We start from the raw sequence: 18,587 nt of genomic DNA, 5'->3' as shown, positions 1-18,587 counted from the left end.
TTACAAGTGCCTCTTTGATTTAATTGTAAACACGATGATTGAAATGATCAAAATCAATGTCAAACTGGCCAAAACACTCAATTTCAGTGGGGGTTGAATAATTTCAAACACAACTGTAAAAGGAAACCTGAGAAAGTTAACCACGTCAATCTTATCAAACCTTGGAAAGAAAGAAAGCCACTGTTCACCAAGCCTACTTCATCCCTAAGTGCAGAACCCTTAGTGCAAGAGGTTAAGGTGGCAGACTCCTTGTCCGACACTCAGAGGAAAGAAGTACAGGCCTTTGTAATAAAGAATAGGGAAGTTTTTTTCTGAGAAACCTGGATGAACCTTTTTGGTAAAACATGACATCATAACTGAACGTGGGGTAAGGGTTAACGTAAAACCTTATAGGGTGCCTGAAGCTCGACGAGAAGCCATATCTCAGGAAGTTAAAAAAATGCTGGAGTTGGGAGTCATTGAGAAGTCGCATAGCGATTGGTCCAGTCCAATTGTCTTAATTCCTAAACCGGACGCTGGCGCTTTTGCAATGACTTTTGAAAATTAAATGCTATCTCCAAATTTGATGTCTACCCTAAGCCTCGTGTGGACGAATTAAATGAGAGACTAGGTGTAACGATCGGTGTCAGCACACAGAGAGAATCTGATTATTGGTGATCTGCAGTATCACCAAGAATACAGATATATACCTGATAATTGATGATCTGCAGAATCACCAATAATACAAGTATAACTAACCTCTGGACACCTATAAAGTGTGAGTGTTTGGTGCAACAGTAATAACTTTGAGTGGGACCACCCGAGGAGCAGGTGGTCCTTGGCCGTATGAGAATTATCTCCCACAGTGAAGTGTGAAGACCTTCCACCAGCCTGAGACTTCCAAATGGGCGGAGCCCCAGGCTGAATAGCAGGAAAGCCCTGTGGCTAAATGACACCTAGAAGGCGGGTGTCACAAGCAGGACTGGAGACTAATCTCTCTATGGAGAGGGATAGCTCGCAAGGTCGGGCAGGCTAGGTCAGCAACACACGGGCAGATAAAGTACAGAGACAGAAGGCTGATTCGGTAACCAGGAACAGGCAGGGTTGGCAACAGGTAATCAGATATGCGTAGGTACCGAATCAGAAAGCAGCAGGATAGTCAGGAAAGCAATAGGTCATAACAGATATCTAACAATGCCTAGTCTTGGGTGTGAGGTCCGTGGTCTCAACACCCTGGAACTAGTCTGATGTATAACACAATGATAACACAGTGTCCCTAGTCTTGGGTGTGAGGTCCGTGGTCTCAACACCCTGGAACTAGTCTGGAGTATAATACAATGGTAACACAATCTCCCTAGTCTTGGGTGTGAAGTTCGTGGTCGAAACACCCTGGAACTAGTCGGAAGTATAACACAATGGTAACACAGTATCCCTAGTCTTGGGTGTGAGGTCCCTGGTCTCAACACCCTGGAACTAGTCTGAAGTATAACACAATAGTAACACAGTAGTAATCTGGCTCAGTGTGAATTCCCAGGTCCTCCTGGTTCTAACACACGGTGGGATCTGACTATGGTCTGAGTGCTTTCACGTAAGTGTTCGCAACGGCAGACAACCTGAGACTGACCAGCAATAACTATATATAGAGCGGCGCTCTCCGGCGCCACCCATCGCTGATCAACCCATAAGCACTCGCTCTGAGATCAGCTGACCAACCTGGTCAGCTGATCCCTCCTCGTCTGCTATAAAGGTTCTGCCTCTCAGCGCGTGCGTATTCCTCAACCTGTGTGCACTAACAGACCCAGCCACACCAGACGCACGCTGCCGCGTGCAAACCGCCGAGCCAGACGCGGAAGCAGCCGCCTCGCAGCCAGTCCGCACGGCGCCTTTTCCGCAATCTATTACACTAGGAACAGCCAGATATCTGACGACCTAAGATTTGACCAAGGGCTATTGGCAGATTTCCCTGATGAACCAAGCCAAAGAGAAAACTGCTTTCAGCACTCCCGAAGGTCTGTTCCAGTATGTTGTGTTGCCATTTGGGTTACATGGGGCCCCAGCCACCTTCCAATGTACCATGGACCAAATCTTAAGGCCCCATAGATAGTATGCAGCAGTGTATCTGGATGACGTGGTTTTTCCATAGCGCGGATTGGAAATCCCATCTACCTTGGGTACAGGCCGTGCTTGACTCCATACGTATGGCCGGACTGACAGCCAACCCAAAAAAATGTAGCATAGGCCTGGAAGAAGCCAAATATTTGGGGTATAACATTGGTAGAGGGCTAGTTAAGCCTCAGCTTAACAAGGTGCAAGCAATTCAAGACTGGCCTAGACCATTAACAAAGAAACAGGTTCGAGCTTTTTTGGGAATCACTGGTTACTACAGAGGGTTCATAGCTAACTTTGCCACTATAGCGGTCCCGCTGACTGACCTTACAAAAGGGACCAAGTCTATAATGATCAAGTGGAACTCTGTGGCAGAATAGGCTTTTCAGACCCTTAAAAAAGCCTTATGTAGCCAACCAGTGCTGATAACCCCAGACTTCACACATAAATGTATTGTGCAGACGGACGCATCTGATGTGGGAGTGGGAGCAGTACTGTCCCAAATCAGAGAAGGTGCAGAGCATCCTGTGGTTTTCCTGAGTAAAAAGCTGAACATCCATGAAAGAAACTATGCTACAGTAGAGAAGGAATGCTTAGCAGATAAATGGGCACTGGAGGACCTTAGATACTATCTGTTAGGCCGCCAGTTTACATTAGTTACTGACCACACCCCCCGAAAAAAGGAAGTGTGAACATCGGGAACAGAATAGAAGGGTGACAAGATGGCTCCTGGCCCTTCAGAACTACAAGTTCACAGTGGAGCATAGATCGGAGTCCCAGCTGGGGAATGCAGATGCCTTGTCCCGGGTACACTGTCTTGAGGCTAGTTGTGTACAGACACCTACGTCGAAACAGAGGGGAAGTGTGAGAGAGAAAAGCTGGGTTAGAGGTGGAAGGTGTGTATATTTCTCCCAGATTTCTCTCTTATATATGTTAAGCTCCAGGGCAAGCATTTCAGCAGTGAAAGGGTGTTCTTTCACTGCATTTGGCTTTTTGGAAAAGCCGATAAAAGGGGCCCTGGAGTGAATGGAAGTGAGCGGGTGGGACTTCCATTCACCAGGCTATCCAGGCTTTTGAAGGATTCTGGCTAATTAATTGCCTCATTAGGCTTCAGGGGAAACCCTTTAAAAATGGTGTCTCTAGTGTTTGGCTCTCTCTCTTCCTGGGGATCTGCCTGCATGCAGTAAGGAGAAAGCCAAGCACAGTGAGTAACCAAACGTAACCACCCTGGCGTTCTATTAAGATCACCAGGGCGGCTGCGGGAGGGTTTTTTTTAAATAAAAAAAAAACTATTTCATGCAGCCAACTGAAAGTTGGCTGCATGAAAGCCCACTAGAGGGCGCTCCGGAGGCGTTCTTCCGATCGCCTCCGGCGCCCAGAATAAACAAGGAAGGCCGCAATGAGCGGCCTTCCTTGTTTTGCTTACATCGTCGCCATAGCGACGAGCGGAGTGACGTCATGGACGTCAGCCGACGTCCTGACGTCAGCCCCCTCCGATCCAGCCCTTAGCGCTGGCCGGAACTTTTTGTTCCGGCTACGCTGGGCTCAGGCGGCTGGGGGGACCCTCTTTCGCCGCTGCTCGCGGCGGATCGCCGCAGAGCGGCGGCGATCAGGCAGCACACGCGGCTGGCAAAGTGCCGGCTGCGTGTGCTGCTCTTTATTTGAAGAAAATCGGCCCAGCAGGGCCTGAGCGGCAGCCTCCGGCGGTGATGGACGAGCTGAGCTCGTCCATACCGCCCGGCTGGTTAAAGATACTGTTTGTTTTGTAGAGCTGGATGCTAGATCCTCTCTATTGCATAGAGAGGGAATCTAAGGGCTCGATTTACAAAACGGTGCTAACTTTAGCACTGGCCCTTAGCACGTCTAAACTCACTCCAAATGTGTGGAAAAATGAAATCGCGCGCAAAGTGTAGCTAATGCAGTACTTCGCGTGAAGACGTGATGACGCCTCCGATCGCGCATAGTGAAAACAATTGGACGCGATGTGGACTTAGGAAACAAGACTATACTGGCGCTCAGCCTTGATTCTTACGCCCCCAAAACTTTGCGCGTGGTAAACGGTATGTGTTGCGCGTGCGCGTGAATTCTCATAATCAACCATGTTTTTCACATAATGATAATGACATAGATGATTGAATATGTATCAGGTGTTTGTGGGCTTTATAAGCTTTGCTTCTGAAGAGCTGTTAGAATGTTTGGCGATTGAGCAAGTAAGTGTTGCTTTATTTTGTGGGTTCCATTTATGTAATTGTTAATGTCATGTAGTCAATATGTAATTTTTTTTTTCCTTTACATTGTTATTGACAGATGGAGCCCTTTGCTGTTTGTTTCAATGAGGCTAGGACTGTTGACCGCATATGCCGCTATAATATGCACAGGAGACGCATTCCACGTCTCATACGGGAACGCATTGATGTAGTGTTGCTTACAGACAGAGAACTGTTGAGGCTGACAAGGCTGAACAGGCAGCCTTTGATGAGCTGTATGCTCGTTTGGAGACCTATCTCAGGCCATTAACATCTCGAAGCCATGCGCTGAGTGGGCAAACTAAGTTGTTTGCCTGCCTGCAGTTCCTGGCCAGTGGGAGCTTTCAAAGGCTGGGTGGCTTTGCCTGTGGGGTATCCCAGCCCACCATGAGCAGGGTTCTATCCCAGTTCCTGATGGGCATGCGGAGGATAAGCAGACAGTTTCTCCACTTTCCTAGGTCCCGTGCCCAATGGGATGCAGTCAAAGTGGCATTTTACCATCGTGCTTAAATGCCCAATGTCATCGGGGCCATTGACTGCACCCATGTTGCACTTGTCCCTCCGAGTGCAGATGAATATATGTATCGGAACCGGAAGTTTGGGCATTCATTGAATGTCCAAGTAGTGTGTGGCCCTGACATGGAAGTTTTCTCTGTTGTCGCCAAATTCTCTGGTTTGTGTCACGATGCCCATATTTTGCGTCAATCTGGCCTTTTTAATTTTTTTCATGCATTTTATCATCATGGTGGCTGGTTGCTTGGTAAGGTTTTTTTTTGAGTTTTATGTTTAATGGTTTTATTTTATTCATTGCCTTTTCTGATTGTTATGTATATGTTATGGCCAGAACCCCACCCCAAGTTTGAGCACTTTGCGTTCTGGCCGGCCACTGTGCAAAGTGTCCGGTTTGACATGGCCAGTGTTAGAAAATCAATTATTCCTGGTAACATTAATGTATTTTCAGCCTGTCTCTCTGTGACCCAAACGTAACCACATTTAGCCAATGTAATGCAATGAAGCGTGTGGCAATGTAACAGCTGTAGCCGCCAGCTTTCCCTCTGCCTCGTCTACCCTGCCTCTCTCTACGACTGGCAGCTGGGGTGGACATGCGTGTCACCATAGTCGTTTTTAGCGGCAGGGGAATTCTACTGTTTGTTTTTGCAGAGTGGGTGCTGCCAAAAGCAATGTCCGCAGCCTTCCTGCCCTGTCTTCCTTGCACACAGCTGATAACCTTGCTGTGTGCTGGGATGACAGGATCAGTGGCCGATTGGCACTGCACCACTGTGTCCCCACTTACTGGCTGCCTCTTCCTCCTCTTTAACTTCCGCTGGGGCTTATTTTCGGGTTAGGCCTTATATTTCAAGCATGCTCAAAATTCCAGTCAGGGATTTTTTTCAGGGTCGGTTTTATTTTCAGGGAAAGAGGGTATGTGTGTGTGTAATGTTATGCTTATAATTTGTGTGTATGTTTTTATTATTGAAGGTGATGCAGGATATCCTTGCCTGCCATGGCTTTTGACTCCTCTTCGCCATCCAAGCAATAATGCGGAAGAAGCCTATAACAGAGCACATGTTTGTACCTGTTCTGTTATAGAGCGTTGTTTTGGGCACTTAAAAACTCGTTTTCGCTGTCTCGACAACAGTGGAGGTGCGTTGTTATACAAGCCAGAGAAGGTCATTGACATTATAGTGGCCTGTTGTGTGTTACATAACATTTGCATTAAACGAAACCTCCCTGGCTACAGGCTTCCCCACACACACTCATCTGTGCAATCGGATGACGTTGATGATAACCAGGAGCCCGACGAAGCAGGCACTGTAGTGTGTGCGAGGGTCATTGAGGATTTTTTTGAATGATTTTTTTTTTTGCACCCTTTTTGGGGGGGCCCCCATGATGCAGCGTAGAGTAAATATTTGGTCTAACAATATAATGCGGACATAGCCTTGCAATGCTATAGTCCATTTATATTGTGGCCTACACGTGCTTTTTGGTCAAATTAATGTGCATTTTTTTATTTTTCCCTGTCCATGCCATTGCACATGTGTTGTAAATGTGTATTGAATAGGGGAATAACATGCTTCAGCGGTATGAGATTTTTCAATTACTTTTATATGCCATTCCGCATAGGTATTAATGTAAATGTACACAGGCAGTGACATGGTTACATTCCCATCTGCCGTTAACTATGCGGATTAGCATGAGAAATAGCGGCAAAACGACCCCTGAAGAAACGTAGGCGCATGCGATTTTGCCAGCTGTAGAATGCAGTCGATTCCGCACCGCTATAGTGGAAACGACCCCTGACACACTGCACACATAGAATGCATGAGAAGATAAAGAGATTGATGACTAGAGTACATGGGAGGGAAGTATGTGTATGTTTCTGTGCAATTTTACTGTAATTTCAGGTGTCTTTTACTGTACTGGATGCGCATAGTGCAGCGGGATATGTGCGCATTTCGCAGAGTACAGTGCGCCCTTAACGCAACGCGATGCGCGTGCTGTGGCGCACTTTGCAGACACAAGTGACAGGAAGTGACAGGAAGTTAACCATCTTCACTGAAGGAGCCTTGACATACCAGGCATCATGGTCCAGAAGTTCAGTGACCGGGAGAGAGTGTATTTGGCCACTATAAGTATATAGTTTGTGCCTGTGTATAACATGTGTCTGTTGTCCTGGCTGTATGTATGACTGTAGGTTTTTGGGTTCCATACTGTATATCAAGGTGTGGTGCAAACCTTCCTGTATCACACATTGTTGTTTTAATACATTTGGAAATGTGTCTCGATGTGATGTATGATAATGACTGTGTGCAGTTCTAAGTTGTTTGTAGTCTTACTTCCAGTTCCATGTTATAAATGTCCCAACATTCATGATGAGTTTGTTTATGATGTTGTCATGTGTTAACTATGAATTTAAACTGGGGTTTAGCAGCCATGTAGCTTTAAAGCAGATGAAGCTTCATCTAGCAACATGTTGTTTGTGTAAATTCTTAAAGGGGCACTGCAGGGTACATAATGTTTGAAGAATGAATTATTGAAATGTCCATTCTGTGTTAAAGGGACACTTAAGTCAAACAAAAAAAATGAGTTTTACTCACCTGGGGCTTCCAATAGCCCGCTGCAGCTGTCCGGTGCCCTCGTCATCTCCCTCCGATCCTCCTGGCCCTGCCGGCAGCAACTTCCTGTTTCGGTGACAGGAGCTGACAGGCTGAGGACGCGAGTGATTCTTCGCGTTCCTGGACACAATAGCGCCATCTATGCTGCTATAGCAAATATCATATACTATATAGCAGCATAGAGGGTGCTAATGTGTCTGGGAACGCGAAGAATCACTCGCGTCCCCAGCCTGTCAGCTCCTGTCACCGAAACAGGAAGTGGCTGCTGGCGGGGTCAGGAGGATCGGAGGGAGACGGCGAGGGCACCGGACAGCTGCAGGGGGCTATTGGAAGCCCTAGGTGAGTAAAACTCATTTTTTTTGTTTGACTTAAGTGTCCCTTTAAAGGGAGTCCAAGCAGTTCTGAAACTATGGAAAGTTGCATATCATTTTAAAGCTCTCTTTCTCCTCTTTCAAAAAACACCTAAACCCTTGACCTACACCTTGTACTTTTGTTGCTTTTTGCATGCAAAATAGAGGACGCATAAATTTGTATAGCCAAAAAATATGAAAGTAAAAGGCGTATGCCGGTGGTTTATATATCATTGGAAAGAGGAGAAAGAGAGCTTGAAAATTATATACAGCTTTCTAAACTTACTGCACTGCTGGGATTCCATTTGTAATGTATGATTAATGTTGTGTCCTTTGTGAGGCCTGTTCCACACTGAGGGGATTTGGATGAGACCCACTGGCCGCATCCACCTACAAATCTGCTTGCCTATTGTATATCAATGTGATGGTGCACACCGGTGCTTTGAGGTTTTGAAGAGCAAACAACTTTTGCAAACTCTGTGCACTAGCGCATTATAATACAATAGTAAAGGGGATTTGTAGGCACATGCCACTGACGGATGCCATCCCAATCCAATTGCTGTGCAGCCTGTATTTTATCCCAATCTGATCTCCAAATCGCTAGCCTTTCACAGTTCTGTTACCGGCTTTGTTTTCCATAGTGCATTAAAGTATTTGTACACATGACATGATTGAGAGACATGTGTATGTACACTGCCTACTACAATAGCTATGCATTTTTACACCAAAGTTAGTTCTCTGCCTGAAGTATTTACATATGAGGCTTGTAAAGTGGCTGACTCAGTCCTGACTTAAAGAGGAAGTGACTACTGTGAGCCTCACTGTTAAGTACAACTATACAACACTTTCCTAGCAGAAAGTGCCTTCTGACAGTCCTAAAAAAGCAAACATGGAAAATTCTTATCAATGACGTCACACTGTCAGTACTGAGTAAGGCACTTACAATACAAGATATTTACATAATTCACACCTAAAACAAACTAAAAATATACACACCTAAGTTATGTGTGCTAGGCACTGTTCATTCCACATGTGTATCTCATCATGTCACATGTCACTTCTGGTATCCTTTTAAGTTCAATGTGCATTTCTTTACAATTTCTGTTTCTTCTTACAGACCCTGCTACGAACAGAGTATGACTTCCTCCATGATCTGTTCGCTAAACGACGGATCATGGAGGAGTTGCAAGCCGAGCTGCGCCAGCATTTCAGGGGAAACCACACCATCACCCAGATCCAGCGGAGGTGGTCAGATATGAAGAGGAGGGAGCGGAGGTTCCTCAGACAAGTGAGGCAGGAGCATGTGCCTGGTAAGTAATGTACCAAATGTATTATACATTTATTGGTGGGGGGGGGGGCATATAATTTTTACTCTGCATGTCCTTCTGTAATTATGTAGTTTACCATGCTTGTTGTGGCCTTAGGTTCAAAACTAATGTTTGGAGAACCAGCCACAGTCAGGGCCGGATTTCAGCCTAGCCAACATAGGCTGGGGCCTAGGGCGCCTGAAAGAGCAAGGGCGAATTTCACCCTTGCAGAGACTGCTTGACTGCAGTATAGTCCTGTCTGTGTGTTTTGGAGAGTGTCCTGTGCAGCCAGCCAGACCGATCCGCGGCCGCCCTGCTTCTGAGTTTGCCACACATAGCTGAGGACGGCCACGGACAGGGTCTGGGATGTGTAAGGAGGCAGTGGGAGGTGGTGACGCTGCAGGCTGTTTACAGTGACGTGTATGCCTGCAGCCTGTCGCTCTCCGAGTCCTCCCCCTCTCCTCTCTCTCTCTGTACGGAGCTCTGTGTTGTATAGCCACGCCCCCCACCTCTCCGGGCTGCTTGTCACACAGCCTCTGCCGGGAGATTGGGAGATTCAATTCGCACTGCAGGAGCTGCTATCAGTGATAATTACAGGAAAAGCTATCACAGGCAAGTAGCAGCAGCACTTATAAAGTTATCTACAATCAGCTGCAATAAAGTTAAGTTAACCTACAGGAGGGAGCCAGGAGGAGGGATGGGGGCTGTTGCTGATTATTGACTGTTTTTTTCCCCCTGCATGTCCAACATAAACTCTACAGCTGAAACTGCAATTATTTTTCTCCTTCTCTCTCTAAACTTTCCTCCCCATCACATGCTGTATTTTCCTTTCCCCTCTCTGTCATCTAGTGCTCTCTTTTCTGTTCTATCTTACAGTCTGTAAATCCCTCAAATTTTACAAGTACATAGTCATGTCACTGCTTGTCCACAGAGGAGCTCACACTCTAATCCTACCATAGTCATAATCTAATGTCCTACCATAGTATTATTATGTATTTATATAGCACTGACATCTTCTGCAGTACATTACAGAGTACATAGTCATGTCACTGACTGTCCCCAGAGGAGCTCACACTCTAATCCTACCATAGTCATAATCTAATGTCCTACCATATTATTATTATGTATTTATATAGCACTGACATCTTCTGCAGTACATTACATAGTCATGTCACTGACTGTCCCCAGAGGAGCTCACACTCTAATCCTATCATAGTCTAATGTCCTACCATATTAATATTATTATTATTTATTTATATAACACTAACATCTTCTGCAGTATGTTACAGACTACATAGCCACATGTCACTGAGCCCTAATCCGCCGTAATTCTATTCTCAAATTTGTAGCCTTAACCAAGCTTGCCAAAGGGGCTAGCTTTTAGGCCACATTCACAGTGGGCCTTGCATTTCCTGTGATAGCAGGAATGCAACAGATCGGGACAGCATGTTAGGCTATCCTTGTGTCGGACACAGTGAAGTATACAGTCAATTAAAAGCATGCATCACTGTTACTGTGATTGCAAGCATTTAGTAGTAACACACTGCATGCAGTATGTTACAATACCGCAACCTGTTATACCGCAATGCACCCGCCACAATTTGAACATAGGTGATGTAACACACCACTGTGAATGTGGCCCTAATCTCCACTAAGCATATTTATGTTACTTTTGCCTAACTTTAGATATGCCTGATCTATGAGTATCCCTAACCACCCCCTTCCCTAGGTCGGATAACCCTTCATAAAGGAGTCATCAGGGAAAATAATGTAAAATAAGCGCTACTTACCGGGGGCTTCCTCCAGCCCTAATCTCCCAGCACGTCCCTCGCCGCAGCTCTGCCCGCAGCCGTTCGTTCGTCATCGCCGGGGACTGGGAGAAAGCTGCGGCGAACGGACGTGCTGGGAGATTGGGGCTGGAGGAAGCCCCCGGTAAGTAGCGCTTATTTTACATTATTTTCTCTGATGACTCCTTTAACCTCACTGTAATCATGGGGCGGCTGGAGATAGTGGGCCTAGGGCGGTAAAGAGTACAAATCCGGCCCTGGCCACAGTGCATATTGTGCAGCTGCCATAACTAGTTTTGGGGAAGTAATTACCTACAGGGCCGGACCAAGCATGCATATGTGATGTGCCTAAAAAAATTGTTCAAGCTATTCTCCTGTTGACTGTTGTGTAAACAATGTTGAGTAGTCTCAACAGGACAGGCAGATACCTTCAGGGTTTGAAAATAGCATACACTTTTGTTTTTCTATGGCCCTACAGATATTGCCAGATCTTTTAGTGTGTTTATTGCCCATACAGCTGTACTACAGGTGCATTTCAGTAGTGCAGCCTAATTGTAATCAAAATGGATGTTGTTTGTAAAGTACATTCCATACATCCCTGCCCATTCCTAACCCAAAGTGGCAGTGGTAAAATGTTATAGCTCCTGTAGCATTGTTCGGTTTGGAATATTGTTATAGGCCCAACAAATGATCCCCTTTTGTACCATGACACTGTACTCTTTTTCATATAAGGGAAGTGTCTTTTTTCTCCATTGCATATATTCAATCAATAGCCCTAATACTACATTCATTGTAACAAATTGCCTTGTTCGTTTGGAAATATTAGTGTCAACTTTCTAGTAGGCAAGTATAACACTAGTGAGAAAGAAAAAGGCGGAGGAGCGCTCCGTAGTGTGTTACCCTTTAATAAATAAAAACAATGCGCTTACAAAATTGCACTTACTAGATACAAATTGTAGCAGGCGTATAACATAGGCTGAACAGCCGTATCATCAGCAACCAAACCGGAGACCCTGGGAACAGCTATGGCCAGTAACCGTCCTGATCCTGTGGATGTTATGGATCTGTGGTGTCCGACGTGGTGCTGCTCGTGTGCTGGATGGCGTCACGACGCGTTTCGGCGTATCCACGCCTTCGTCAGGTGAGAAGGCGTGGATACGCCGAAACGCGTCGTGACGCCATCCAGCACACGAGCAGCACTACGTCGGACACCACAGATCCATAACATCCACAGGATCAGGACGGTTACTGGCCATAGCTGTTCCCAGGGTCTCCGGTTTGGTTGCTGATGATACGGCTGTTCAGCCTATGTTATACGCCTGCTACAATTTGTATCTAGTAAGTGCAATTTTGTAAGCGCATTGTTTTTATTTATTAAAGGGTAACACACTACGGAGCGCTCCTCCGCCTTTTTCTTTCTCTCTTCTAATCTAGCTGTACAACCCAGCTTGGAGGAGCCGCTAGAGTGTGTAACCTGCGATCTGTCTGGTATAACACTAGTGCTGTGTCTTACTCAGCTGTTTAACACAAGTGGCTTAACTTGAATACCAGTGGTCTGTGCCCCCTTGAAGTGACTGTGAAACCTACAAATAATCCAATGAAGCAGATACTTACCTAAGGACAGTGAGGGCTGTGTGTTATTTAGAGACCACCCTCTCCCCTCTCAGTGCTCTTATTCCTGCACTCTCCCATTTGAATCAACCAACGTTAGGTATTTTGTAAGTCTTCTGGAGCAGACTCCTCTGTAACAGAGGCGGCTCTCTTCTGCGCCTGCCTGATTGCACTACAGAGTGTGCTTGCGCAGGCGCAGTACAGAGCACTTGGCCACCCTGATGACTTACAAAGCCTCAATGCTGGTCCACCAGCACTGGAGGCTGAAGCACCCCAAGCCCCGGAAGAAGCTGATGTGGGCCAGCAACAAGGCCCAGGCCATCCCCATCACCAAAGAGGCAACAGTAAGTGTTGGCTGATCAATATTTCCAAAAAGTTTACATGTGTATTGTTTGTGTACAAACATTGACTAATATTTTTTATTTTTTATTTGGTTATGTTTTAAGGATGTTCTCAATTGGTGGCCATTGCAAGGCAACTAGCCGCATTATCGGCATCTATGCAGGAGGCCCTGGGGAACTCAGACTCCTCGGAGTAGTTTGCTAATATTGTATATAGTTTGTTATAGTATTTTTGTTTGTAATATATTAAAATTGTCTGCTTGCAAATAGTTTTTCTAATATTGTACATAGTTTTGTATTTGAACCTTTACAAAATTTTGATAAAAACAAATTGGTTACATTGACACTTGTTGCTGTTGTGTTTGTGCCCTAAATTTTAGTTGTAGCAAGTTAGCCTTCATTGCATAACCCTTATTAGGATGTTCAGTCAACATGACTGCCATAATTCACTGTCCAAAACCCCCCAACTAGTGTTGGGCGAACACCTGGATGTTCGGGTTCAGGAAAGTTCGCCGAACATGGCCGCAATGTTCGGCATGTTCGGGCCGAACCCCGAACTCCCCGAACATCCCGCTTTTGGGGGCCCTATGGGGTCGCAGGCATAAGGGGGGAGCATGCCCCGATCGCGGGGGGGGTCGGAAATTCCCCCCACCCCCTCCGCTAGCGCTCCCCCCTCTGCCCGCTTCCCCATTCAAAAGTTAGGAAGTGAAACTGTACCTGTGCGGCCGGTAGTGGGTGACTGGCAGTGGGCGGCACTATGGAGAGACTGAGGAGGAGGAGGAGTCCGGAGAGTGACGCGTTGAGGGAGGCCGGGCAGTGGGCGGATCAGCAGTAGTACGGTACTACTGCTGATCCGCCCACTGCCCGGCCTCCCTCAACGCGTCACTCTCCGGACTCCTCCTCCTCCTCAGTCTCTCCATAGTGCTGCCCACTGCCAGTCACCCACTACCGGCCGCACAGGTACAGTTTCACTTCCTAACTTTTGAATGGGGAAGCGGGCAGAGGGGGGAGCGCTAGCGGAGGGGGTGGGGGGAATTTCCGACCCCCCCCCCGCGATCGGGGCATGATCCCCCCTTATGCCTGCGACCCCATAGGGGGCCAGTATTCGGGCGAACAGGGCCCTGTTCGTGCCGAACAGGGGCCCTGTTCGGCCAGGCAATGAGCCGTTCGGGCGAACCCGAACAGTTTGGCCGAACACCACCAGGTGTTCGGCCGAACGCGAACATCACCCGAACAGGGTGATGTTCTGCAGAACCCGAACAGTGGCGAACACTGTTCGCCCAACACTACCCCCAACGCACAGTTCAACATACCTCTCCACAAGGCCCACCAACAGTGCATGTATTCAAAAACAATATAAATATTTGATTATGTGTGCACAGACAATAGGCAGTTAATTTTTTTTTGTTTTTTGGTTACTTTGGGTGGGATACATGCATTGTTGGTGGTAGTGCAGGACATGGTTTAGTAAGTGTGCTGTAAAGTTGATGTTAAAAACATATTGCCATTATCAAAGTAGTAATGACAACAGTACATTGATACATTACAAGTAGTGATGGGCCAGGCTGGAAGAACCCATGGAGAACCATGTGATCACTTTCATTAGTTGAAGTATTTGTAAGGCTCTGATTTGTTGTGAACACTTCTTCCTGCTTTAGCACATGATCAGGAACACCAAATCCAAACCTAACACAAATATCACCTGATGAAACTGATCCGATGCGTCTCCATGAGTTATACTAGGCAGGAAAAATCAAAATTACATGTTACCACTCAGACATAATCTTACCATAGACAATGTGTAAGCAAGCATATACTGTGACTTTACACATATGCGTGTATTGTACGTTTTTGGTAACACAATCTTAATTTTTTGGGTGTGCATACATCACCATTTCACAAATGTTTCTCACCCAAAAAATTAACGACGTCAAGAACAGTAATTTATTTTAACCTATTCAGATGTGTTTACATCTTAACTATCTTAATAGAGTGCAGTACATAGAACAAAAAAGTACGTGAAATGGTGTACAACACAATCATTTATTCAGTAATTCCCCAAGCAATACTGTTTGTCTTTCCGAAGCATCGGCCAATCTGGCCACAATGACATTGTTGCGCTCTAGCGCATCAGCCACACGGCCAACAGCAATATTTTGGACTTCACCCACACGAGCCAATCGGCTCATTATTAAATTTTGCCGTTCTTGTCCGTCAGCTAAGCGGACAAGAACAGATTGGTGCCCTTCACCCACTTTGCCCACAGTAGTGAGCAGTTGACGGGAAATGGTATGACTTTCAGCAAGATCTTCATGAATGTTTCTCATGTGGGTATCCATTAGTGTGCTATAGTCGGCTTGTGCTCGGAGGAAGCTGCGTGAATGCCACTGGTCACTATAGTATGCTGCACGCTCAGATTGTGATGCAGATGGTGCAGAAGAGCCGGAAGGAACATCTGTGGGGGAACATACATTTGTAGCTGTTAATAGGTCGGATGTATTTGGTGAGGAAATTAGCTGTGTGCTATTGGAATGGTCAGACAGGTGGAGCTCAAAGTCTGCCGCTTCAACTTCCTGTTGGCTCCCACTGGGCACATCAGCAGAATGCACGTCATCTAGTAAGGAAATATACAACATTGTAAGTTCATGTTTTTTGGATTTAAAAAGGTCATGGATGAACATTTTAACACTCACCAGATAATGGTTGGTCAAGTATTGGGTCCAACAAAATCACCACATCCTGCTGTTCATCAATGTGACCAATCAAGAAGATGTAAAAGTTTATGGCCTGTATTAACGTTATACAGATTGCATGCACATGCTGTACATTAATGCAGAACTGTAAATAGTTATGCAAGACTCTGTTTCAATGACCTGATCCTTCTGTAAGCCCCCAGCACACGTCCTGTCTAGCGTAAGAACTGCACAACCCTCCATTCTGCCACCACCCCTCTGTTCTGTACCTTCACTTGTAAGTCATGTCCAGTGTAGGCCTGCCAAATTTATGTATTCGTTGTGTTCTCCATCTGCAATAGCAGAGATGGCAAAAGATACACATGAGCAGAGCTGCACAAATGTAGTGGCCCGCTGGCTAAAACTAAAGTAGCTTGTTCCGGCACAACGAAAGTTGGTGGAGGGCCGGCGCTGGACAGGACGCCTGCTTGGGCATTGTTGAAGCATCAGGTAAATTAAATAGTGTATTTTAGAAGTATTTGCAGTTCGTTGGAAAAATACCACACATGCAGTCAATAACCAGAGCCGCCCTTTGGGGGAGGCAACTGGGTCAATGGGGAAAGGCCATGCACCTGGAGAGGCCACGCACCCTCTGCAGTGGTGGGGAGAGCAGGCATAGGAGAGTTACAAGTCACCTGTCTTGGCCAATGGTCATAGCTTCCATGCAGGGGCGTAGCAATAGGGGTTGCAGAGGTTGCGACCGCATCGGGGCCCTTGGGCCAGAGGGGCCCCGAAAGACCCTCCCTTAACTGCAGTTTTAGCTCTCTATTGGTTCTGTGTTCATAATAATGACTTCTATAGATAATTTGAACAGTGGTAATCATTAACAAACTGTTCCCCACCCCTTCTAGCACCTCTGACACTGTAGCTGCCATTGGCAGGTTTTGGTGCGCTGTATCAATTGTTACGAATAGAGTGTTTGGGGGCCCCAATGTAAGACTTGCATCGGGGCCCACAGCTCCTTAGCTACGCCACTGCTTCCATGTATTTCCTATCACAGCATCTGACATATTGGTAATAGTGCCCCTGTGATGACGTGACCACATGTCACCACAGGGGATGCTGTTACAATACACAGATGCCAGGACAGGAAGCATTTGGAAGATGCAATGGTTGGAGAAGGAACGGTGACTTTACCTACTATAACTCCTTTCCCCAACGCAGCAGCCACCTTCCTAGTTACCCTGTACTGCAGCCCACTTAGCTATGTAAGCTATACTGTAGGCACGTATCTAATATAAACTGCATGCCAAGTACCTAATCTATACTGCGGGCCACCTACCTATGTAACCTATACCCCTACTTATCTCAACTACTACAGCCACTTAGCAAACTAATGGAACCTATGGCAGAGTGTGTGTGTCCACAGCATGTCTGTATGCGCCGCATATGACACTGGGCACAGGCCCCGCGTACTGTAAGGCCACCTATGTAACTGACCACATATACAGCATACAATGGTTTGTTGCCATTGTAATCAAATCATTTTTGAGATTATGTCCAACATAAGCAATGTGCCTTACATTTACTGTATTGACAAATTGATACACAATTACAAAGCATTAAATGAACATCCGTAACGGACATAGATGTTGTATTAATTATAATACATTAATGTTGGCTTTTCATTGAATATCAACAACTAAAATAGTATGTTGTAGATGTGGTACAAATAATATCTGCATCTGTTGTTCATCTGTATACATTAGTGAAGGCCCATCTGCACAAACAACCTCTTGTTTACGATTACTACCTTTTATTGGAATGTATGTCATGCAACATGTCTGATCATAATTACATTATAATCCATTTAAAAACGCTTTGCAAGACAAAAAATGTAATGATTAGTCTTACAAACAGGCACGTGTGATTAAATCTATGTACATGGAGAAATATCATATTTTTATGAGAAAGAACATAAACTAAAGAATGGTGTGTATGGGTGTTGACCCATAGCCCCAAAACAAGCATGCATACAAAGTTTATGCCACATTATTGTAAGTTCACATAATATTACATGCATGTTTGTTTATGCTGTGAGTGAGACAATATTGTACCCTTCAAGAGAACTTGTCGCAAAAATAGTACGATAAAAAACACATAAAATAACAATATTCATTACTAAAATGAGGCATCAATTATTTTTCTCCTATGTGGCTGTCACTGACAGTACCAATTATACATGTGACATTACAAACAGATTTTGGCCTACTACATCCCTCCATAGGGTATTGTCAGCATGGCTTTTATTCTTTATGTAGAGATTCCATGAACATTTACAAACGCATGCTGGTCAGCCTCCCTGCTCACTGCAGGCGAGATTGCCAATTGTCTTGAGCTACTGGCATTCAGTAGGGCCATTTTGAAAATAAGGAAACCCTGAGAAGACCCCGATGAGAAGATGGGAGAGGGCAAGATCTGTATCTAAGGTCCTATTTCACGGAATTAATGTAAGTTAGGCCCTGTTCACACTTGCGTTTTGGCAAATAAACGGACCGGATCCTGATCGGATCCTGATCGGATCCTGACCTGATCCTGATCAGAACCGTACGGTCCGTTTGTATCAGGCATGCATCAGGCTGCCATCCGGATCCGTGGGCAAAAAATAGCAAAATTTAAAAAAAAAAATGTTGGGGTCAGCAGAAGGTGCACCTGGTGCACGTGTAGAATCAGGTTCCTCCGCTGTAGGCCTCACCTCCACCTCCGACATTCTGCCAAACAGCTCCAGCACGTCTGTCACTGCAGCTCCACTCCAGACATGCTTGGCCCATGTGTCCCCATCCGAAATGGCCGCTTGCATACGCATAGGAAGTGGGGTAGAACATCAGGTTTTTGTAGGCAGTGTGTTCTGTGCCTTCCGTTCCCCATTGGTTTCTGTGTTCCTGATGGTGCTGTCAGGCTCAGTTCCGGCTCCGGTCCGGGTGCATGGGCCGGAGATCCGGACCCAAAAAATAGCGCATGTTGGAAAAGAGTCCGGAGTCCGGATCCGATTCGGCTCCGTACTGTACGGAA

This window comes from Hyperolius riggenbachi, chromosome 7 (genome assembly GCF_040937935.1).
Source record: "Hyperolius riggenbachi isolate aHypRig1 chromosome 7, aHypRig1.pri, whole genome shotgun sequence".
Classification (NCBI taxonomy): Eukaryota; Metazoa; Chordata; class Amphibia; order Anura; family Hyperoliidae; genus Hyperolius; species Hyperolius riggenbachi.
Note: the sequence above shows the minus strand (reverse complement) of the source record.